Raw genomic sequence first — 26051 nt, forward strand, 5'->3', positions numbered from 1 at the left:
AAGCAAATTGCATCATTTAGATGAAATGCAAATATAAAAGTGCATCAGGTTTTGCTCTACCAAAACCTTTCTCACAGTAAAGACTATAGTGTTTTCTATGTGTGTTTTATAAATAATAAACCATGCATGTACAAGTGATCTTTGAGGATGAACAGTCACAACATGCCATTTGATTAAAAAACAACTTAAAAATTTCTAGCAGTATGAAAAACACATGCCAAAATATTGGTATTGGTGCATTTAAAAAACAGAGAATGCATTGTAATAGTATTGTTGCTGTATGTGATTTTATTTTCAGTATTTTCTCTGAAGCAGGCTTTCACGACAGTGGCACTATTGACATTTGGGGTTGAATACTAGTTTGTTGTCGGGAATTGTCCTGTGCATTTTAGGATATTGAGTAGCATTCCTGGCTTCTGTCCACAATATGTCAGTAGCACCCCCATCCTCTAGTCATGGCAATGTCTCCACACTGCCAGAGGTCAACATCACCCTCCGTTAGGAACCACTGTTCTAATGCAAAAAATGAATGGTCTGAAGGCTATTAATCCCATACCTCTGGAGTATAAGGATACCAATAAGAGAGTTGTTATTGCTGAAAGTGGAATCTGAAACTCTGATAAGGACAGCTCTGGTAGGATAAAGGTCAGGAGAAGGAAAAATAATTGGTTCAGACATGTTTTCAGAATAATGACAAGAGTATTAGAATCAATAGTGTGCCTTTCATATACTCATGAAAGAGGTTTGCACTTGAAGCATTACATAAAAAGTGGGAAACAGTACCAAAAAGGGATTAAGAAGAGATTGATTGGAAATCTTTATTCTTAAAATGTTTGGTAATCTATTGTTAGCAAGGATATAAATTTGAAACTGATAATTCTTAGATAAAATTTTCCTTGCTTAAACAGCAGTAGTTGTGATTTTTAACTTGTTCTAGAGTACAGCAGTATCTCTGAGGTTTCTGTGGTCAGAGTCCTGAAATATATCCATGTATGCCATACCAAATAATCTTGAGTGAAACACACAGACATCACCTAAAAAATACTTGACTAAGAAGCCACAATGCACAAAAAAACTAAAAAAGAATTTCAGGCGTGCTCATACATAAAGCATTTTATATCTTATATTTATATTTTTTAAAGGACTTATACTATGTTTTCTTAAAAATTATTTTCCCTTGCTAAATAAACATTTGCTCAGAGATAGATCAGAAGTAATGATGATGGATGATCCAAAAAACTCTTGAAATTTTAAAAAGCTAGTGAAAAAAACTGTGTAACTTCTTCTATAAATGAAATCATGTCTTTTAAAGATTATGACTGCCATATTGTCATATAAAACTGCAGAAAAATCTAAAAAGGTAGTTCATCCTAAAGGTTGTTTCCTGACAGCTCAAAGTACTATAGTATATATGTTGCTATAATTCAACTAGATTTTTCTAAATGGGATTTTCTAAAGACATAAAAATCTCTGCTGAGAAAATTAAACTATAGTATGGACACAAACTCATCATTGTGATATGTTTTTGTTTGTGTAAGACCATATTTTTGAGCATTCAAGTTAAATAAGTATTTCAGGAAATATTTTATGTTTCAACCCAAGGTATTATTTTTAGCTCACATGCCTAACACATCCCTGAAAACTCACTGTTATTGAAAGGGTGGTATTTCTATTTTTTTCAGTCCAATCTTTTATTGCAAAATATTTATGTATAATTGAGACTTGTGTCCAACATTTTGTTAATTGTAGATTTAAACCAAACTAACCTTTCTCTGCTTATTTATTTTGCAAAATAATAGGTGGTATGTGTATTTACATAAATATATGTAAACATCAATGTCACTGTATATAAAAAAAAAATTCTCTATTTAGTTTTTGTTTCTCTGTTTGCTTGTTGCTGTTTTTTAAGAACAAACTTCCAGGAGAAAATAATACCTCTCTTCTCTTTTATCTTATTTTCATGGAGATCAAGTGCCACATAATTACTATACAGGCAAGTAGTGGTATGGTAGTCAAAATAAGACATTCAAAAACTCAAGACGGTAATTTCTATTTTTCCAGTTAGAATTTACTTCCAAAATTTTCAGGAGGCTGAGACAGGAGAACTGCCTGAACCCAGGAGGCGGAGGTTGCGATGAGCCGAGATCGCGCCATTGCACTCCAGCCTGGGTAACAAGAGCAAAACTCCGCCTCAGAAAAAAAAGTTTTTTTTCTCACAGCAATATTTTTGGTTTACTTGAATTTCTTTACTCTTTTCTTACCACTCTGCAGGAATGGTACAGGTACAAACAACCTGAAGAAATAAAAAAACTACAGTTTCTGCACTTAAATATCATACGTAATTTTAAAAAACACATTTTAGGAGGCCAAATTCTTCCTATTCCCACAGAATTTACTTTTGAAACATAAATCATTAACCACAAGCAACCAGTAAAACAGGAGGAGGGAACATTCTATAGGACAACTTGCAGATTCTTTTTTATCATGTGAATATTATGAAAAAGGTGATGATGCAGCCCAAGAAGACTTAATAGAAATAGCAACCGTATATGAAATGCAATCCTGGATTAGATCCTTGTTTGGACAAACCAGCTATAGAGTCTTTTTGGGAGAACTTAAGAGATCTCAATATAAATTATATAGTAGATGAGAAGATAATTTGCTTCAACAGAAAGATGTGGACCATAAACTGAAAAGATTCGGTTTCCAAACAGTAGAATTTCAATGTGAGAAAAACATATTCGGCGGGGCACAGTGGCACATGCCTGGAATACCAGCACTTTGGGAGGCCGAGGTGAGTGGATCACGAGGCCAGGAGATTGAGACTGTCCTGGTCAACATGGTGAAACCCCATCTTTACTAAAAGCATAAAAATTAGCTGGGCCTGGTAGCACCCGCCTGTAGTCTCAGCTACTCAGGAGGCTGAGGCAGGAGAATCATGTGAACCTGGGAGGTGGAAGTTACAGTCAGCCTAGATTGCACCACTGCACTCCAGTCTGGTGACACAGTGAGGCTCTATCTAAAAAAAAAAAAAATATATATATATATATATATATATATATACACACACACATACACAGATATATCCTCAGATGCATAGATCTGGAATAATAAAAACTAATGTACTATACTAAATAGTAGTTGTCTCTGTGTAGTATGAATACGGTGCTCTTATTTTTACTAATTTGTATTTTCTAATTTTCCATAATCCATTATGTTTCTGTTGAAATAAAAATTTATTAAATTTAAGAAAAATGCATAAAAAATAAATCATTGTCTAAAAGTTTAGCTTTGTAATAATGGCCTTGTTCTCTTTTTTCTTGAAAGTTTACTTTGCTTTTGTTCAATTAAGATTTCATTTTGTTATTCCCTGTCCACTTTTACAACTGAAGTACTTCTGCACATATATTCTACACATTATAGTTTGATGCACCTGAGACATTTATCACTATTATGTTTCTTACAGTTAACATTATGTACCATAAAACCAAGATAATCTGAAAAGTTAATACTGTTTTCACATTTTCTACTCCTCCCAATTTTTATGATTCCTAGATATTTGTAAGTGTAGGACAGATATCTATTTTTTTTCTTGAGAGTTTATGCTTATCTCCTTCTATGAGGACGCTTTGGGTAAAGAGGAAATAGCTATCTCAGTTGCTTCATTAAATAGCTCTGTTATTTCTTCTTGGCCTAATGATGATGATGGCTATTACTAACCAATCTGTTTCTGAGCTTGAATGTGAATTTTCTTTCTTTTTTTTTAAGATGGAGCCTCACTCTGTCACTCAGGCTGGAGTGCAGTGATGTGATCTCAGCTCACTGCAACCTCCGCTTCCCAGGTTTAAACCATTCTCCTGCCTCACCCTCCTGAGTAGTGCCCACCACCATGCCAGGCTAATTTTTGTATTTTTAGTAGAGATGGAGTTTCACCATGTTGGAGACCATGGGTCTCCAACTCCTGACCTCACTGCCCGCCTTGGCCTCCCAAAGTGCTGGGATTATAGGCACCGGCCACCATTCCAGGCCTTGAATGAGAATCTTATATGTGAATCAGGAGAAGCACTAAGAAATTCAGTTATGACACTATTGATATCTGAAGATTAAAATACTATGGGATCTAGAATACTCTTATTCCTTATCTGTAACATGAGCATTGTAGTTTGTTGTTTTGTCTTTTGGCTGTCCATTAAAAATGGTTGAGACTCCCTAAAGTATAAATTTCTAATACCAAATCCAGGCTTAGACTAAAAGGATGTGATCAATTGATAGTTTGCCTTTTTCTGTGACTTGGAAATAGTATAATGAAACTCATATACTCCCACTACTGAAGAAACTAATCTCATAGGGATTCTGAATTACAAACAAACTGCTAATTTATTTAAAAGTAATATGATTTGGTTTTCATACTTTCATTTAGAAGTTCAGAGACAATGCAATGAATTAAATCCTACTGACTGGAAAGCAATTATTTTATTAAAAAGCAGCATCTTTCCAAACTATATTACTCATTTTATATATATATATATACACTCTTTTATTCATTACTATATTTGAACCATGCTATTTCTCTCATGCAGAATATAAAATGAGAGAGAACGCATAAAACCTTATTTTTAAAAACATCAAGCCCGGGTGCAATGGTTCATGCCTGTAATCCCAGCACTTTGGGAGGCCGAAGAGGGTGGATCATTTGAGGTTAGGAGTTCAAGACCAGCTTGGCCATCATGGTGAGACAAAAATTAGCCAGGTGTGTTGGAAGGTGCCTGTAATTCCTGCTACTCAGGAGGCTGAGGTAGGAGAATCGCTTGAACCTGGGAGGCAGAGGTTGCACTGAGCCAAGATCTCAACACTGCACTTCAGCTTGAGTAACAGAGTAAGACTCTGTCTCAGAAAACAAACAAACAAATATTTTCTTTTATTGATCAGTTTCCTTTCAGATATCAGACCCCAAACAAAATGTAATAAAGTCAATATAATTTATGATTATAACTCAAATTAAAAAAAAAACTATTTTGTTATATTCTATTTAATGTTATAAGGATTGGCTATCTTTTACAATGACAATGGTATTTTCTAAACTGGTAAAACTGGTATTTTGGTGAATATTGAAAAGAATGCTAATTCTATGAGTTTTTTTAAAGGTAAGGCAAGTTCATCATCAAATAAAAGATATTCATTAAATTTTGAATATATATGTATTTTCTTTATTTTTCTGAATACAGAATAATTTTCAACTAAAGATAAATGAACTTGTAGTCCTAGAAAACACTGATGGTATATTTGCGATTCACAGTATTGGCTATAAATAAAAGCCCTTCACTTTTATAAGCTTATAGGTTAAACTAAATAATTTGAAGACAATTCTTCAGGATTTATTGCATCAGATGTAGACTTTTTTCACTGTTTGTCTATAGGCATTAAAGGTTAAAATGAAAATATGTGTGCATTTTTAAAAAAATGCGTATTGGATGGAAAAACAAACAGAAACAGGCTAGTCAGATAATTTAACAGGGACTTTTTAAATAAAACATACTTTGCAAATTGCAAAACATGGTAAAATAATATCTCCAACATTATTGCTTTGTGTTAATCTTTCAAATTCTGTATGATTTTTCCTTATTGTGGCAGAAAGATGCTTTGGAGCCAGGCACATCTAAGTTTTAATCATATGTCTGCTTCTAACCAATTGTGAGTTTACTGCCTCTATCAAATAGCTTAAATACACACAGAAACATTATTCACCTACGCTTGTACAAAAAATAAACACAGAAGGAAACTATATAGCTATTTTTACATTCATGATGTCTAATGGATTCACTTCAAGACCATTTCTAGTATTATAATTAAATCAAATACCTCTAAGTTTAGAAATTATGCATCCCATTTTGGCCAGGACAGTCTTCATTTATTCGAGTCTAACAATCAATATAACGCCCCTTTTACTCTCTAAAGCGCCCCTACGTGCGCAATAAATCATGTGTTTATCCTACATTTAGCCCAATCTAAAGGAATTTATGATACCCTGAGTTAATAAGTATTAATCTATCTCTCTATTTTAAAATGTGCATGTTGGGGTATGTGAGCATATGTATATAGGATTAAAAAAGCCTTTGGTCTACCTGTACAAAAGGGAATAATTTCTATGAAATCTGACGTTTTTTTTTTAATTAGATTATTTCCCACTGAAAATAAGTGCATTGCTGGTGACACTCTGTTGTGCTATAAAAACCATGAGTATGTGTATGTGTGTGTATATATACACATTCATGCAAAAGTGTCTTAGTTTTATTTTCAGCAAGTTTTACTTTTTGGGAAAGTAAATTAATTACTGTATTTTATGAATGTATATGTAACTTAAATGGATATTTCATAAACTAGGGTCAAAAGTTATAATTCTCTATAAAGTTATATTTTATTTAAAAAATATAATTAGGTAACATTGGCCATCATCCTATATCCTATCTTTCTTCTGAAAATCTTACAGTGGCTATTGACAAAAGCCTGAGTCTATCATAACCAAGAGACCAAATGTATGCTCAGTGATATATTCTGTTTTGTTAATTGTTCTTGCTGTAAGAAAAATGTAGTTGATCAAAAACCTACTCACTACCTATTAAAATAAAATTCTTATAATTCATTTACAATTACCAACTGAGACAAGGAATACAACTTTGAAAAAAATAACATTATCAATATTTCATTAATTATGTATATATTTTAAACATAGCAAAAGGTCTATTTCCATAAGAGAAACATAAGATTTGGCAACCATCAGATACTCATGGGTTTTATAGCACACAGGGTGTCACTAGCAATGCACTTATTTTCAATGAAAAATAATATAATAAAAATTAGAATGTCAGGTTTTCTTAGAAATCATTCCCTTTCATAGAGGTAAACCAAAGGCTTTTTTTTTAATCCTAAATACTTCCTTTAAATTTAAATCATTTACCTGGATTGAATGTGAACTTTCTATTCTAATAATTTCTAATACTTGTGTATTTTATAATTAGAATTTTATATTAACATACACTGTATAGTTTCACAATAACTACGTAACACATATCTTATAAACTCCATATTAAATAAAAGAAAATAGAAAAGATACCTAGATAAGGCCAAACATAAATAGTAATGCTAGCATTTTATGTATTGGAGTCTCAGGTCCATTAAACTTTCAGCTATTACATTTTTTCCCTTTCTAAAGATGATATATTTACACAAATATCATTACTCTAGTTTTTCTTCAATATCTATGCTTGGTAGTAGAGAATACAAAATGCACATAAATTTATTAGGGGTTCACATAGTTTTTTATTTTATATTTATATCTTAATCTTATAAGTTATATCTTAATATGTTACTTCTCTTTGGACTATCATTTTATCTATATTGTTATATTCATTATGATTTACTTTTATTAATTCTTTTATATCCTTAGGTGTAAAGTTTATGAGATGTTCTTCTTCTTTTAGCTTCATTTCATTTTCTCAGTGAGAAAACAGTTAAAAGGGTGTTTTTTTTTTTAACTTAATCTGGATTTCCTTTAAGAAAGGTAAAGACAAACAGTATCTATTATTGCAGTGACAATATTATTGTACTGCTACTCTGTTCAGTCTTCCCCAAAACAGTTCAAATTTTAAACAAGAGACCTTGAAACACCAGGAAACATTGAAATTCCCCAGAAGACATTTTAAGGGCTACTGCCTAGGGCAAGGAGAGCTACATTAAGGGAGTTCTTTTTGTCCTACAAGTAGTGCTTATTCTGACCCAGAATTCAACCTGCTTTATAAACATGATACATTTTTCTTTTTGAGCAAATGAAACTGATCTTACAGTTTTTAGTTGATGAGACTTGGAATAACATAGTAGGTTTCTGTCCTTTGATTAAGGCCTAGGATTCCTCTACTACATTTCAAATATGACCAAAACTGTAAGTGCTGAAGCAAATGAATCACCACATACTCTCTCCCCTCCTAAGCAAATCTGAATGTTTTGTGATTGCTTTTATGTGTTGAAATAAATCATTTTTACAATATGTAAATGCCACATTTCATTCAATAACACAGTGCTGCAAAACTATTTCAGTAGAGATACTGCCATTAAATTAGCACGTAAATATAATCTGATTCTTTTATATCTAGATCAGCTTCTGAGAAAAAATTTCAAGTAGTTCCACAGCAAATACTTTCTTCTCATTACAGGCAACATTTACACATATCTACACAAACAAACATATTTTGTTTGTTCCTTCTTCAAATTTTGGGGAAGTACATGAACTTATACACTTGACTTTCAGGCAAACAGTCGCATGTTAAGGACACCATTCTCAGAATATATATAATCTATCTAGAAATTTCTACACCTGGGGTTTTCCAAAACTAAAGTGTTAAAAATATTAGACCAGGAAGAACTTTCCTTTCAACATGGTTTTTAAGAGACTAGAGAAATTTTCGGTGCTTTTATTAATTTTTCCAATGTTTATACCTATTATACAAAATCTATATACTATACTAATACAGTACCTTTATAATTATTTATTTGCTATTATCTACATAGAATATATATAAAGATATGTTTAGTGACACAGCAAAATACTATAAATATTTAATTATAAAGCAAATTAACCATTAAGTATCTCTAGTTCTATTACTTATTATATGGACAAGTTAATATGAAGCAATAGGGCAAAAGATTTAAAAACTGAGGATTTAGTTCCTACAACTTCAGTTACATTTTGTACCAAAATTGTTCAGCATGCTGAGGAACTTAAGTTTCATAATAGAGCAGAAAGTATTACATAAACATTGCTCTGTGAAGAAAAGTGGGAGAGAAATAAATCATGTCTCACACCACACTTGTTCCCATATTTAAAAAGTTTTCTTCACCTTAAAATCCCCATTCATTCTATGCACTATAACTTCAGATGCTTTATATATTCTATGTATAAATTGGATCTACTTTTATCTATCAAAGCATTAAGCAAATACATTTGTGTCATTTTTATTGGGCACAACTACATAACACAGATTTAGGGCAATCGCATTTTCAGAGGGGTGGCAAACATTTTTTTTAGACCTAGTCTTACTCTGTCACCCAGACAGGAGTATAGTGGCATGATCTTGGCTCACTGCAACGTCCACCTCTGAAGTTCAAGTGATTCTCCTGACTCAGCCTCCCAAATAGCTGGGATAACAGGTGCCCACCACCACACTTGGCTGTGTATTTTTAGTAGAGATGAGGTTTCACCATGTTGGCCAGGCTGGTCTCAAACTCCTGGCCTCAGGTGATCCACCTGCCACTGCCTTTCAAATTGCTGGGATTACAGGCGTGAGCCACAGAGCCTGGCCTTGCAAACATTTTAAAGTAATATCCTGGTTTGTTTGTTTGTTTCCTTGATAGTCAATTCTGCATACAAAGCATTATTTATTTATTTTTTTACTATACTTTCGATTCCCCAATCTTTCTTTTAGACTGAATTAAAAAAAAAAGAAAGTTAACAAACAGGAAGTAAGGAATTCTCATCCTTGGGAAGTACCACTACTCTTTATTCAGATGATGTATTTTCTACTTATATTGGCCTACTCGTGGCCTTGTTTCCTGCTAAGGAGACCTCCAAGTGTTCATCCAGGAGTTGGTGGCCTTGAAGCATACTGAAGATTTGGATAAAGTGAGATGAGAAAAGACTTTTAGAAGTGGATATAGTTGTGGGAAAAATACCAGGATTTTTGGATATCTATCTAGAGTCACTGGACATTTCCTGCAGGATTAATGAACAAAGCTCCTTTTGCTAGATATTTTATATGTGTTATGTCAAATAATTCTCTTAATATAATTGATTATTGATGTATAATGAATCTGAAGTAGGTTATACAACTTGTCCAAGGTCAAAGGCATTCTAACTGGATAGTCAAGACTAGACTCTTGGTATATTTTTCTCTAAATCCTTTTCTCTTTCCGTTTAAATATAATTATAAGGGTATATTAGGAAAATTATTCCGGTAGGAAGTTGTAAGATAGATAAACAGAGAAAAGAAAAGATAACCAAGAAAATTAGTTAACTGGCTGTTTTAACAGTCCTCAACAGTAGCAGTGAAAGACAGATTAGGCAAGTTTAAAAAATATATATATGGAGAGAAAATATATTAACAGCAGCAAAATTGATTTAAAAAAGTATAAACTTAACAGTGAAAAGAGATAAAGCAGGTATCATAAATGACTAGACCTCCATGCCTAAGGGAATATAAGGCTGATGAGGTCTCATAGAGACATGCAGAAATCAGGAGAGAGACATTTAGAACAGAGAAGGTTTTAATTCTTTTTGATCTATGGATTTGAAGTGCTAAAGGGTATCCAAAATCTATGTCATTTCATTCAACTTTAACAATTTCTGTATATATTTGTTATTTCTTTAAAATTTCAAGATCTATACCTGTGTAGATTTTATTAATAGCTTCACATTTTTTAATTAAAGTGAGTCACAGACATTTCATTCCCTTTAAGTTTTTCTAATACTTTATTGACTCTCTAGGAACACTCAAAATGCAAAAGAAGGAAAATGTGACTCAAGGGGCTTTATTTATTTTTTACTTCTCCTTTCTCTTTTGTTTTGCTGATAGACTATATCATTTTATGTGGTTTGACTTCTCTCATTATGATAAATTCTACTGTTTCCATCTGTTTTTGTTCTTATCTTTTTACTGACCGTTTAAGATCATCATTTACAAGAGGAACAAACTTTAAAAAATATTTAATACATTTAAAAACCCTGTTCATAGTGCTATTGGCCTTGGGTAACGCATGCTGGAGGCAGATGCCTTAGTTAACGCTATATGGATCTCATTGCCAATACTACTGCCTTAATGGCATCCTCCATTTGGAGAATTTAAATATTAAAGCTTAGAGAAAATTAATTATTGACTTGAAAAAGACCATTAAACATAGATACTCTAAAAGAGGCCCTTTCATATTCTTCTTTTTATATTTTGGTAATTTTGCTAAAAAAGAAGGAGTAAGGAAGTGTCTTTCTTTTGGTAACATAAGAAGCAACCTTAACCTTATGTTCTCGATATAAGGCTGAATGTGCTAGTAAGTGGCTTCAATTTTACTGCCATTTCTGTGACTGACTTCAATTCATTCCATTTGCTATCATGCTTATAAGAGTATTTGGTTTTAGTGCTTATGTGTCTCACACACTCTCAGACTAAACTTGATTTAGATATTTAGAATTATTCTCTCTTGGATTCCTTTCTGTTTCGAGGTAAATTATAAGCCCCATGAGGTTAGGACCATCATTTCTAGTTTTTTTGTTTTATCATTCTAATAACATTGTCTAAGAAGTTTATCAATAATTATTATAAAGTGAATCAAGTAGTTAAGTGGGATATTTTAAGTGATAACCTGTTCTTAAAAATGTAATTCTTCCACTTGATGTGACTCTTTAGTATGTGAAATAATTTTGGAAAGAGCAAAATCGTTTCTTTGTATTTATCTCTTAAATAGTTTGTCTAAAATTGATCACTTTATTTCCATTTTCTAGATTCTTAACTCTCATCACATTTTCAGTCTCTGCCTCCACTAAGTCAGTTCTTATCAAGGTCATCAATGGTTTCCTTACTGTCAAATCATCAGTAATTTCTTAGAGCTAATCTTAACCAATCTAGTGGTAGATTTTGATATAAATGATCAGTTCCCTTTTCTTGAAACACTGTCCTTTATTGAGTTTTATCCTTTCCTTAGTTTTTTCTCTGTCTGGTCAGTCCTTTTCACTCATTTTTTGCTATTTGCTCTGTATTACCCTGACTTCTAAATAGAGGAAGCTCTCAGGACTCAGTCATTGAATTTGTTCACTTTCCTACTTATGCCCTAGATATGATGTACCATCCATCTCTTTATCTATGTAATGATAAGCAAACATATTCAAAGGTTAAAGGTAAAATAACAGAATTTCTATTTTTATAAGTTCAAATGTAAGTCCTTTAAGAGCTGGAATTGTGTTGCAAACACTTTTATATGTTTTAGAGTCTAGTTTATTGTCTCATGAAAAGAAGCACTAAATAATGTTACATGAAGAAATAACTGAATGAAAGTTTACTTCCATAAATATTTACAAACTTTTTATCTGAAATCAGCCCTCAAAGTACACATATCCTACAACAATCTCAGAGCTTGCTATATGTTTTTAAAGTTAACAAAAGCATAATTCCAAAATATCTTTAATGGAAAGAAAATGAGAAGAGTTATTTATATAAGGCTTCTCTGAACTGAAGCTGATATGTGTTTAACATTTGCTTATTCCTGACTTCATAGTAACTGGTAAAATAATATTTTCTCCTAAAATCAGTGAAACTAATCTTCAGATGAGTTGTTATTTTTATTTGTCTGTTTTAGTTTAGTTTATCCCTCCACCACACCACACTGTGTCCAAGTCCCAGGTTGACTAAAGCAACAGTTGTTTCTATTCCCTTGCTCTCTAACACATTCCAATTTAGTGATTTTTAAAATGTTGAATAACAAATTCCTCAGTCTCTTTGCATCTTGTTGTAAACGTACAACAAAATACTTGCCAATGAAATGAAAGCAAAAGTTGACAATAGGAAATTCTGGGAAAGAACAGGTAAGTTGATGAAGCGTATCCCTTTACTTTTGTCCTTGTATATACTGCTTAGAGATGCAGTACCCTGTGTACTATCAAAACAGAAAGATACGAAAATGATATAGGTTCTGGTCCTGATGTTACTGATCCATCAGTAACAGCTAGCCATTTCTGGACTACTGTTATGAAATAGAATAACACATAATACAATTGGGTGAAGCCATTCCTTTTTTTTTTTTTTCACTTGTAGCCAAGGAGAATGCTAACCAAAAAATTAGTATGAAAAGTGATTATGTCAAAATTTTTCACTTTTCCCTTTTTCTTGCACTTTAACTGTCAAATGCATCATCTCAAGATAATTGAATTTTTAGAAAACATAAATGTAGTCAATGGCCCTTCCCGTTCTTATTAACACTTACTATATCTGGTGCTCCTATTAAGTCTGCTTCATCATTCCACTCTCCTGGTAATTGACTAGGCTCCACATGTAACAGACTTCTCTGAACTCCTATATTAGAGGGGACAGAGGTTGGAAGAAGTGCCCTGTACAAAATTTATAAATGAAAGCTTGTAGAGCTTCCTCAAGGATGCTGTCTCTGAACTGTGGAATGTAAATATGCAGTAATACACAGGATATTAATTGTCATCCATTTTCAAGTAGTGATAAAATTCAAAAGTAGACTCACCTCAAGCAAATATGTACTGGATGATCAATACAGAAAACATGAAGAAATGCAGCTCTTTATTAGCATTGAATTTAGCAAAACACGAATATCTAAGTTTCCTAATTCCTGGATCTATAGTAGATTGGAAGTAACCCAAGGAAAAAATGAGAGGGTGAAACTGTTTCTGTCTCTACAGGGGACTTGGCGAAAAGACAAACCCTCCTTTCAAGAAGTTTTTGGTGATTACACCCACTTTAAATAATGTATAATTGATTAGTTTGTATATTCTAAGAGGAGGTTTATTGTTACTGAATTTGCAAAAACACATTTTAAAGCATTTAATAACAATGTTTAGTAATATAACTCCTTTCTAAACTTATATAAACACCCAATCCCTAATTAGAACACATTTCTAATTATGGGGAAACCCTTTTTTTTTCAAAAGCTATTGCCTAAATGATGTTATGATTTGGCAGATGCTCAGAATACAGATTCGCAGCCTCCAGATAATGTAAGAGAAAAAAAAATATCGAACCTAAGCCATTTCAAACTACATTGAAATAATATAATACCAAGATAACTTTATACTTTGCCTGAAACCATTTCATTTACATGCAAAAGAAATCATTGCTACTATGGAAAAAAAACCTACATCTACATGAAACATTCTCTTCCAAGCTAGAATATTAATTTCCCAATCTGTTCTTTATTTTTTATTATTAAAATTGTGTATACTATTAACAATCAGCCATATGCAATGCTATGTATTGTTTATGGACAAATAGCAGAAGATCTTTTAAAATCTCTGTTTGTAAATGGTCATAAGGAAATAATCTAAAAGTAATTTGGAAGAAACATAGTATTTCCCTTTTAAATTTCCTAAATGAAGCACATCTATAAACTTTCTGCTTTTCAGTCTTTTAAGCTTTCAGATTACATATCTTTATTTCTCCATTTAGAATATTATCTAAGCAAATGAATTATCTTTACTTATAATCATGCCAATTGAGTTTATGCACAATCTAAGTTTTTCTTAGAGCCTAGGGAGGAGAGTATGAGAGCAGTTACTGGGTCCTAAATTCACCCTCTAGCACTGAGTTAGTTGCTGGAAAACACTCTCATCTCTTCTTGAGTTCTTATTGGGATCACTAAGTATGTCAGTATTTAGCTATTTGCAAACAGTCAAAAACAAACAAACCAATCTAAAGAATGAAAGTGTAAATTTAAGATGATATCCAATGGGCACCATCTCATAAAATTCATGCCAGTTATCCTTTATCATCAAGTAATGACGTATGTAGTAATTTAAAGAGAAAAAGAGAGAGGGAGAAGCCTTCACAATCTATTCTTGGTGTTTTATAAAAGGATTAGGCATGGCTATGACTATTGTTCTGTAAATATAATAATATTTATAATAGTTATTCTGTAAATATATTAATAATTTCAAAACTCTAAGGATCAAAATAATTCTGCAAATTGTTTATATATATATATATATATATATTCTTATTTCTCCATAAAAAATAAATGATGTTGAAATATTACAGATACATATGTATAACTGACCATCTAGGATTACTAGACACCAATTAATAAATCAACAGATGTTGAAAAATTTAATTAAACTTCTTTATCCATCAAGAGTTCTGTATAACATGATTAATGGCACCATAAATGAAACTATAAACTCATTATAAGAAATTTCTAAATTATGCAGTCTTTGGCAACTTTCAGTGAAAAATTTGCAATCATACTTTGATGGGACCTGTCTAATTTTAGGTAGGTATGAAAGATAATAATCTGTTATAAATTTAAGAATTTTATAATGACACTATAATTCAAATGTTTTTTAACTCAGGTAACTTCTATAATATTTAATTATGTTTTTTATTTGCCTTTTTGAATAGCAATTCACAAATATGAATAAGAAATGTGAATATTTTCATGTATTTTAATTAATTCCTAGCTAAACATACTTTTGTAATGCCAGATACACACATAAGTATATATTATTTATTTTATAATCTGTAAAAGGCATAAAAGTAGGAATAGCCTATCTTTCAACAGGGATTTGGTGGTAAATTGATACTAGAGAACACTAGGCGATCTTAAAAAGGGGTTATGTCTATTGATCTGAAAGCCTGTCCATAAATTACTATTAAGTGAGTAAAGTAAGTTGCTAAATAATGTGTAGAGTATGCTCTCTTATCTGTAAACAAAAACTCTTATTATTGCACATATGTATTAGTATGTAGAGAAATGTGTGGAAGAACTAATATTTAGACATAACATATATATCTGTTTTTAATATACTGAGCATATTTTAGTTTTATAATTTAAAATTTTATTTAAAAATATATTTTAAGAAAGAATTAACCTTATAAAAACAGGAAGAGGGAAAAAAGAAAAATATCTAAAATATAATGAGCTGGTAAGCTTTAAGCATCAGGATGACAATTTCCACATTTACTTGCTTTGGATTTAAAAGAAAGGCATATGGAACAAATTGCTAAGACCAGAACGATTGCTTGAAGATAAAGTTAGTTACACAAGTACAATCAGAAGGCAAAGAAATTTATTTATAAGGGAATTCCATCATAATTTCTTATTTGAAAGCATATAAAAACTGAACTAGGAAAAATATTTCATAATGTACTGATTTACTAATAATCTGTACATGAACAATTGCACAATTGCTGATATATTTGTAGTAATGATGTAATTTGTAGTAGTTGTTATATATCAGCATTTTGCAATTAACGCTACAGGTATTGAAATTTGTTAATGTCTCAGAACATACACAAGATACTGTTAGATCCTGATTATATATTTAACAGTCTTCTAATTTAACAAGTCTAGAGCCACTGAGAGCAAACCATAGCCTGTTATTTTTCCATGCAAAAGTAAAATAGGGTGACCTTCAAGTTAGAGACATGTAAAGCAACACATTGTAAATTATTGATGATTTGTGGATTAATGTCAGAATATTTTAAATGCAAAAATTATCCCAGTTTAAATTTGAATTTAATATTCCAACCATCTCTCTCCTTATACATGTGCACCATTTCCCTTTTGGCAAGATTATTTCATCTACAACCTCAAAGAAAATTTAGAATTTTACATAGTCTTTCAACCTTTTCTTACCAAAGTTATAGATTTATCTGTATCTTTCTGTATTCTCTCATTATTTTCTCTGATAAAGTGATGAAGGAGGAAGTCTTTTCCTTCTCTAAGACTAATCCTTTCACATTTTCTTTGCCTTTCATATTTTAATTCTTATTTTTTTTTAGGAAATTGCTACAATTAATAATCCCTTCTCTCTCCTGTATCTCCAGTCTTTCACACTCTATAAACTCTTCCAAAACAGTCTCAAAATTTCACCCATTCTCAAAATATCTTTCCCTTGATAGTATTCCCTTTCCAATTATTTCCCAGTCTTTCTCTCTCATCTACATTTCTCAAAAGATATCAACACTTGGAGAAACTTCCATGTCTGCAAATTAAATTTCCCATTTAGTATCCCTTGAATATGTCAAAGTCGTTGTAAATACAACACATTTTAAATTAAACACAGGATGACTAATTTAGCACCCTTCTACTCTGACAACTCTCAGTTAATGTTACCTCCCATCCAACTTTGCAAGCCAGAAACCTAGAAAAAATGATTAACAGTCTCTCATCCCAATTCTTTCATATACAGTTAGTTAATCACTAAGTATGGTAATAAATTTTAAGTTCTAAATATTTTTTGAATCTTCCCACTTCTCTCCACTCATTCAAATTTCTGGCTTCCCAATTCCCTGATTATGCATTCCAATAGTTTTAGTCAGACATTCACACTGATAATATTAAATATTTATATTACCAGCAACTGATTAAGTTAGAAGGTCAATACTCCCTTCTCAATCACCTAATTTCTGGAGCCATAATTTCTGGACTAACTCCCTTCTAGAAGGTTTTCTTCACTTGGCTTCTAGGGCTTCACCTTACCTGATTTCCTCCTACCTCCATCAATTCTGTCTCAATTTCCTTTGCTATACTACACCTTTCTCTTCTGTTCTGTTCTTATTATGGAGTATTCTAAGGCTTGTGCAGTTTTCCATCTACACTTTCTACATGTGTAATCTCATTTAATGTAATGAATTTAAATGATTGGTGACCCAGACTCCTCCCTTGAGCTCCCTTTACATAGGCAAAATCTTCACTCAATACTAAATAAACATCTCCAATTTATTATAACCTTAACAGAATTTTTTATTTTCCTCATAAAATTTATTCCATTTCCTTTTGAGTCTTCTCCATCTCAGTTTATGTCATCAATCTTACCCAGATGTCATTTGTTGTATTTTTCTTTTCTTACCATCTGTATATCAAACAATCCATTTACAATTTCCCTCATAATAAATAATTGTGCATGTATATAATATAAACTAACATTAAATAATATTTTCTCTTTCCCTACAGAATACATTTTATTACATTAGGGATTATGTTAATTTTTCTCTCTATTCTTTCCTCAGTATCCTAGCTAACTTAAATACAACGAATATTTACTGGCTGGATATTGTTAAGTAACATATATGGGGGAGGGTTTTTGTTTTGTTCTGTTTTCTCCTGTTCAAAACAAGTAAAATATGGTATGTTTGACTGCATCAATGATGAGAAGAATTTTTCTTGAAAGAACTCACTTTTTACTTAAACAACCAGAGCCAAATGATATAACAATCTAAGATTCATACCCTATCAGCTAAATCATTATTATTTCCAATCAATTTTGCCCAATCCCATAAATCTTACAGCATCATCTAGTGACAAAAAGAGAGTGCCTGCCAAAGTCCAGCACTATATTGTCTTTTATTTTATTTTAGTGTTCATAAAATTTGAATTCTTACTTATGCTTTTGATGAGGGAAGTTGGGGATGGTACCATTAATGCAATTAGGAACAAGTGAAAGTTGTTCTCATATGAAACCACAACTTTGTTTTTCAAATCTCTGCAGAATTTTAAAATAACTCTCACTTTAAAAATATTTTTTAAAACTGTGCCTGTGTTTGTTCATATATGTCTATTAGTCTCTGATGTACTTAGAATATTTTTAAAGTTACATTATTTACAATTATAGGGGTACATGCTTAGATCATGGAATTTATTGGTCCAGGATAAAATATTCTGTGTGAGGACTGCATTATAAAATTCTATACAGAGGTAGGTTTAATAGGTAAAATTCAAAACTAAGAGAAAGACATTGAGTGATTTTTTTTTGTAAATTGCTAAATTACTCTAAGTATGTTGAATAATTTATGAATGGCAATAGCGACTACTATTTTTATATGCTTGTCATAAATATTAAATATTACAGTGTAGTATACCTGAGGATACATATTAGGAATTTTTACAGAGTCGCTAAAACAAGCTCCTAGCTAAATACAAGATTTAGGAATAAGCATCAGTACTCTAAGTAAGAAATAAAAACTGATATTTTGGTTTTTCCTTTGGTCCTTTCTTTCCTGGTGTGTAGAACAGTTTAGCTATTCTCTCTAGGATTTGAACTCTAGGATTTGAGGGTCAGAGATTGAATAAAGGAGTAGCTTTGTAAATATATCTTGCTTTATTCACAAAAACATGATATTTTTCCCTCAACAATTAAACTGTTTACGGTAAAAGGTTTTTGCTGTTATTTTATTCTTACTCTATTAAAAGTAACTTTAATTATTCCATAAATGACTCAAGCATATGGAACACTTTACTCTGAGCAGAAGAACAGAATGCTATAAAAATTACAAAGGCTACAAGCAATCAGAGTTTATTAGAGGTTAGTTTCCCTTTCCTTATCATTCATTCTTTAGAACTGAGTTACTGCAAAATTATAATAAAATTACACCTCTTTGGGTTTATGGGAAGATGATGGCAGAGAATAAAATCACTGTGAGAGAATTTTGTTGATAAATCAAAGTACTCTTTGTGAATTAGCTCCTGCCTATATACATAGTATAAACAAATAATTGTATATTTATGAAAAAATTATTAGTTAGGGAATGTGCTGAGGTAATAAGAAAAAGGCATGAAGAGAGCAATTTGAGTTAATTTCTACACATCATTTTATGTAACCACATCACAGAAGGGGGTCTCAGTTAATTAGATTCCCTTAGTTAACTAGAAAATATGAAAAAGGTACTTACTTAAGATCTAATACAATACATGCCTAAATTATACAGTGAAATAAGTTTGACTCTTTTCTAAATATATGGCAGACATAAAAACAGAAACTTTGACCTATACTTAAAGATTTTTGCTTAAATATTGTTCATTTATAAAAACTGAAACAATGTTTTAAATAAAACATTGGCTATAAAGCAAATTTAAGATCTATGCAATGTAATTCTAACCCTTTGAGTAATTTTCAATTTTAAAAGTAGGCCATATTGTAAATTTGAAATGAAGACACAAATTATCATAATTTAGTCTTCTCTTATAGAAGTTTATAAGATGTGTGTGCACATAAATATACAGGTATATGCAATGGGTTCAGGTAAACAGATGTTTTTCCTTGAATCTGTCGAACTCATGCCATCTGTAACCTATTGAAGCTGATGAGCTGATGTAATAAATACCCTTCTGTGAATATGCAAAAACATTCCCTCTATTGTTCTTATTTTGTGTAAAACTATTACCAAAATTGAATATTAAATCAAAGTTTCATGATAACTGGGCTGGAGCAGTGCTGTCCCACAGATATACAATACAATCTAAATAAGTGATTGAAAATATTCTAGCAGACATATTTAAGAAGATAAAATTAATTATATAAATATATTTATTTACCCAATATCCGCATTTTATTAACATTTCAACCTGTCATTGATATAACACATGATTAATAAGATATTTTACACTCCCTTTTTCATACTAGTCTTCACAATCTAGTGTACTTTTTACAATTATAGTGAATCTCAGTTTGGTTTAACTGCATTTAAAGTGCTTAATGGCCAAATGTGGCTAGTGGTTACCATATTGGGCAGTTCAGGCCTAGTGGTTACCATATTGGGCAGTTCAGGCCTAGAGCAATCTTGAGAAAGACTTACAAGTCTAATGACTTAATGAAAAGGCCATAAATTTGATATTAACCAGGAAGTTCTTTAATCAGGATTCTATCTGGGAGGTACTGTTCAATAATGCAGCACTGAACACTTGGAACTAACATGGACACTGAGACCTTACCTTATAGTATACAAACGTACAAAGAGATCCCTGGTTTTAGTTCCAAGATTATACCTTATGTCTTGTTCTAGGGTCTTTGGGGGCAAGAATATGATAATAAATGATTTGAAGGCAGTTTGACCAACTGATCTCTCATACATAAAGGTGCCCTAATATGGCAAAGTTGCATGACACACAGAATAATAATTAAGTTTCCTGCAGGACAAGAAAAAACAAGAAAGGCACCATTGGAAATCTTTTATGCTCTAGTCCCCAGGGTAGACAGATGTGCTACACAGAAATTGAAAATGGCTCCCAGGATTACAGCTACTGAAGTATATACACACCTTTTCCCACTCAGTCACATTCTAACCTAGGTGCTGATATGAAAGGATTTTACAGATGTAATTAAGGCCCTACATCTCTTGACCTGAAGATAGAACATCAATCAGCAAGGGCCTGACTTAATCCCATGAGCCTTCAAATCTGGGTCTATGGGTCAGAGAGATAAAAACTAGGAGATTCAAAGAATAAGAGCAATCTGATGCATTGTTGCTGGGTTTTGAAGATGGTGGGGGTGAGGTGGGAAGGGGTGGAAAGGAATACATAACAAGGAATACACAAGGCTGCAAGGGGCTGAACTCAGTCCTGGCCAAGAATCAGCAATGACTTGGGAACCTCAGTCCGACAACTTCAAAAACTTGGTTCTGCCAACAGCCTGAATGAACCTGGTAGTGGACTTCAAGCTCTAAATGAGAATACAAGTCAGACAGCACCTTGATTTCAGCCTGATGAGATGCTAAGGGAAAAACCCAGCCATGCCATACTTTTACCTATAGAACTGTGTTTTGTTTTGTTTTAAGCTGCTAAATTTGTAGTAATTTATTATCACAGGAACCAAAAACTTATATAAAAATTGAGTTATCCTTCACTTTTTCTAATCACAATGGTTTAGGGTTTTTTTAAATTACCATTTCAGTTATCAAATACATGGTCCAAGTTTACGATGTTTTGAATTTAAAATAGGTTAGTGAGCCAAATGATGGTAACGTAGATACTACTTCACTATTGTATCTACACTGGTGAAGTTTATTTTAGTAAGTTCACAGATAATTACTCTGCCTTTTTTATTAGACGATTATTCTGCCCGTTTTCTATAGAGAACTGAAATCATTTGACATACAAACTAAGCCTGCTTTTCAGAATTGGTCACCAGAAATAGGTATAAAATAAAAGATACATGCTATATATGATAATTCTTTTTTTTTTTTTTTAGATGGAATCTTGCTCTGTCGCCAAGCCTAGAGTGCAGTGGCACGATCTCGGCTCACTATAACCTTTGCCCCCCAGATTGAAACAATTCTCCTGAGTCAGTAGCTAGGATTACAGGCATGTGCCACCATGCCTGGCTAATCTTTGTATTTTTAATAGAGACAGGGTTTCACCACATTAGCCAAGCTGGTCTTGAACTCCTGACCTCTGGTGATCTGCTCACCTCGGCCTCCCAGAGTGCTTGGATTACAGGAGTGAGCCACTGCACCTGGCCATATAACTCTTAACATTTTATCCCATATTAATTTGAAGTCATTCAACTAATAATGTTGGGCCCTGTCTAGATGAGCAGGCATTGCTTTAGCACTCTTAATACTTTACTGATAACTTTTGCATCAGACTTCAGTAGGGGGTCAGGTTAAGCTTTTTCAGTTGCCATTTTTTTATTATTAATATACAACTTGTTTAACATATTTGCTTCACAGTCCTTCGGAAAGTATAAGGTGATTTCTCTTTATTAGGAATTGTCTCAGTTATTTTTTCCTATCTGCTACTTTCCCTCCTCCTTACACACTGTCAAAACATCTCTATATGTACCATCTACAGACATGTTTGTAAAAGGTGTTCATAATTTTAGTTAGTAATAATTTAGATGGCTCTTAGTTGAAAGGGTAACTGTTAAGAATAAAATATTATGAAATAAAATTTAATATTTTTAATCTAAAAATCTCAATAAAAATTTCTGAGTAATACTGATGACATACTGATGCCTCTAAATTGTATTTTATAAGAAAAGAATGCCAGGAGGCAAATCTTGAAATAGCACATACAAAATAATCTTAAAACTGTAAAAATGTCTAAAGAAAGAAAACAAAGCTTCGGGAATATCTTCCTCTCTTTTTGCTTTTAGTTCTAATAACACGTCTGATTTTCAGTAGTTAATTTCAATGAAACTTTAGATATTTTTGAGAGGATAAGCTATAGGCAATCCTGACATCTTTCTAAATCAAGAATTGATAAGTAGAAAACTTCATAATTTCTATACCATAAAAAGGCATTCACAGGAAAGAGTGAAATATAAGAACTGATAATTGCTTACTCCACCTATTGAATTTTTTGCTTTGACTCTTAACTAGTCTAATCAACATATTTCAAATTTAATAATGCTTTATCACACTTTAATAATACTTTATTTTGGACTTTCCATTACAATCCTGAAGTCAATGTTCTTAAAAACCTCTTTTAACATTTATTCCTAAGTGTGAATTCTTTTAGTCACATTTTTTACACTCAGTGACTTTTAGTATAATATTAACATTTTAGGGTCTCTAGAAGGTTTAGTAGCAATGTTTGAGCATTTTGCTATCAATGTAAAAGCCACTTATGCAGCCTTGTGATACTAAATATGTCTGTTAAAGCAACCACTTTAACTGTATGAACAGTAATTAACAACTGAGCTGAGATATTCTGTTCTTCCCTAATAATTCTGTGATAACCTTGGTATTTTATGGGTACTGCGAAGTTGGGACAAAAATCATGTGGAAAGGAAGAGATTCACATACTCTCCTTCACCTCCTCAAACTCTCTTAGATTCAAAAGTAAATTTAATATACAGAACTTGCTGGACTGAGGATAGACTTATAATAAAACGCTGTGTGCTTTTATTTTATTGGACTTAGGGATCATAATACAACTGCCAGTCATCTAAGGAAACTATCTATGGATGATTTTGGCCATTTGATTTGGACATAAGTTATGAACTAAGTTCCTTGGGGGCAAAACAAAGAAAAAAAAGTGCCATTTGGGAAAGTAATGCCAAGAATATCACATCATCTTTCTCATATATCACACATGGGTCACACTGCTAAAGGATTAAACTGTTAGGTGACCTCTTAGTTCATAACCACTATACATAAAGTAAAAGTATGACACAGGAATTAAAATGTGACAAGAATATCAAATGTTTCAAGTAGCTGCCCATAGGAGATTTAGATAGTTAAACTGAGTTCACTGACTTTATTTTATATTGTGAAGCAACTAGAATAACTGAATTGGAATAAGTAGCTAGATGAAAATGCTTGATATCTAGTTATTTTAATAATTTCTCTCGCAAATTTGAAAAGAGTTGTGGACTGCTAACTAACATAAAGAAATGTTTATCCAATAGAAAGTTGACTTATTTAGATTAACAAATTTAACCCCTAATAGAATAGGAGATGGAGATTACCAAAAAAACCACACATCTGGATATATATTTGACCAAGAATCTAAAACAGATTAGAATCAAATATTCTATTACATCAGAATGTATATAAAAATAGTACATGTACAAGTTAAAATAAATAATATACAGAAAAAAATAATTTAAAAAACCTTGCTAAACATATTATTTATAGGATTCTTGATGAAAATTGAAAACCATCCAGAAAACAAAAGGCAAATATTATTTTTAAGGCACTTAATTCAGATAAGAGAAGTAGGGAGAGGTTCTAAAATATTAAGAACTATTTTCATTATAAACAGTATATTCTAGGAAACTAAAGGTAAAAAAGAAATTCAATTCTATCTTATCCAATCTTCCTGGAAGAAAATCCAGCAGCAGCCTGTAATATAAATGGAGTGTGGAAACCAACTCACAAATTGCAGGCTTGGGAAAGAACAACACTGCCTAGAAAATGAAAGTTGATCAAGACTGGAAATACTTTACCCACTTTCATTTAAATCTTCATTTTTTTTTTCCTGCTGGTTTAGGAAACAGAATATAATGGGGTGGTAGAGAATGTGAACTCTAAATATTTTGAAATGGCCACACTGACATGCTCAATATAATTTTCTGTGACTAAAAAACACTAGGCATTTGATTTGGATATTCTGCCAATTAAAATATGATTTGAGAAACTCAAAACAATTACTTTCATTTGTGGTTTTTGTCCTCCCATTAAGTAAAATTCACTTTAATCAATTGACAGACGCTTTAAAAAACTATGATGAAATTTAAAAATAATATTACTAAACTAGTGCCCTGTTTTCACTGAAATGCACACCCACCTCATCTCAGAGAGGTAAACATTTATTGCAATATTGAAGACCTGAAAAAGCAGATACTTGTTGCTTTCACTTCTTACTCAATCTGCATCCAAATGTTCCATGGTCATACACACTTTTGGAAAGCATCCAGGCTAAATCATTCCTGTAAATTTCAAACCCCCTGACAAGCAAATTGATTCTGACAAGTCAATGCAACTAAACAATGGGGTCGTGCTGTATTATATTTAAGTTCTAAATAGGCATTAATTAAAGATATCTAGAGTTTCCTAAAAGGAACAATTAACCATCACTATTAATTATTTTAAATTATTGTACTTAGAAGTTTGGTATAACATTGAAATGCTTAAAACCTGAGTAATTTTGATATGTCAATCCCATACTCACTAACCTTCTGGATTAATGCCTTGTTGATATGTAAATCACTAACTTTATAAGGTTTTCAAAGTGATTATTATGCCAATATTTCAACTGGAGTAGTAAGTACCACCAGTGAACATATGCTCTATGCGGCTCTTGTGCATTATCTCATTTAATCTTCACACCAGTCTTAAGGGTTAAGAATTGCCAGTTTCAAAACTATCATTATAATTTTCATTTTACAGATAAAACATTGTAGAGCCAATATTTGAATCCAGACATTCAAGAACCTCTGCTCTTTATCTATACTGTGGGCTACAGGTGACTCTTCCTAGAAATGATGGGCTGTCCTTTTGTATTGTCTATGAACAGTGACAGGCCATGGTTGCCTATTTATGATAAAGCTAATCTGAACTAGGTGTTTTAGTCTGAGATTACAGGTTATGTCCTGGAAACCAAAGCAGGCAAGAGGATTGAGAATTCCAATAATGCTTTTGTTTAAGTTTTGAAAATATTAAATCTATAACAAGATACACTATGATTTTGAGTTAAATAACCTACATTACAAGCATTAAGAACTACAAGTGATTTTATCTATCACTGTGGTTTTAGCCTTTTCTCTGATTCTACATATCAGCCAATGACCTACCATGGTTAGTAACAGTGGCCAACATTGTAACCAAGATTCTCAAGGTAAAGAAAGAGAAATGACCTCCCTTCCTTCAAGGAGTCCATCAAAAAAGCTATAGGTATATATAAAAGCTCCCTGTGTGACTTTAGAGACCTCTCTCCTCCCCCTGGGAAGCATGTTCTCTCATCCCAAAGGTTTCAGAATTTTTGATATATTGAACGATAATAAATAATAATACTTATTGAATGACTTCTGAGCCAGGCACTGTTCTAAGGACACATTT

General features: G+C 32.0%; 1 protein-coding gene across 5 annotated transcripts in view; it reads right to left on the reverse strand.

The window, feature by feature from the left end:
- ERBB4 (erb-b2 receptor tyrosine kinase 4) overlaps positions 1–26051 on the reverse strand; it is a 1220557-nt gene that overhangs the window by 268562 nt on the left and 925944 nt on the right. The gene's annotated exons all lie outside the window — the stretch shown is intronic.

The sequence above is a fragment of the Callithrix jacchus genome, chromosome 6, assembly GCF_049354715.1.
Source record: "Callithrix jacchus isolate 240 chromosome 6, calJac240_pri, whole genome shotgun sequence".
NCBI classification, from domain to species: domain Eukaryota; kingdom Metazoa; phylum Chordata; class Mammalia; order Primates; family Cebidae; genus Callithrix; species Callithrix jacchus.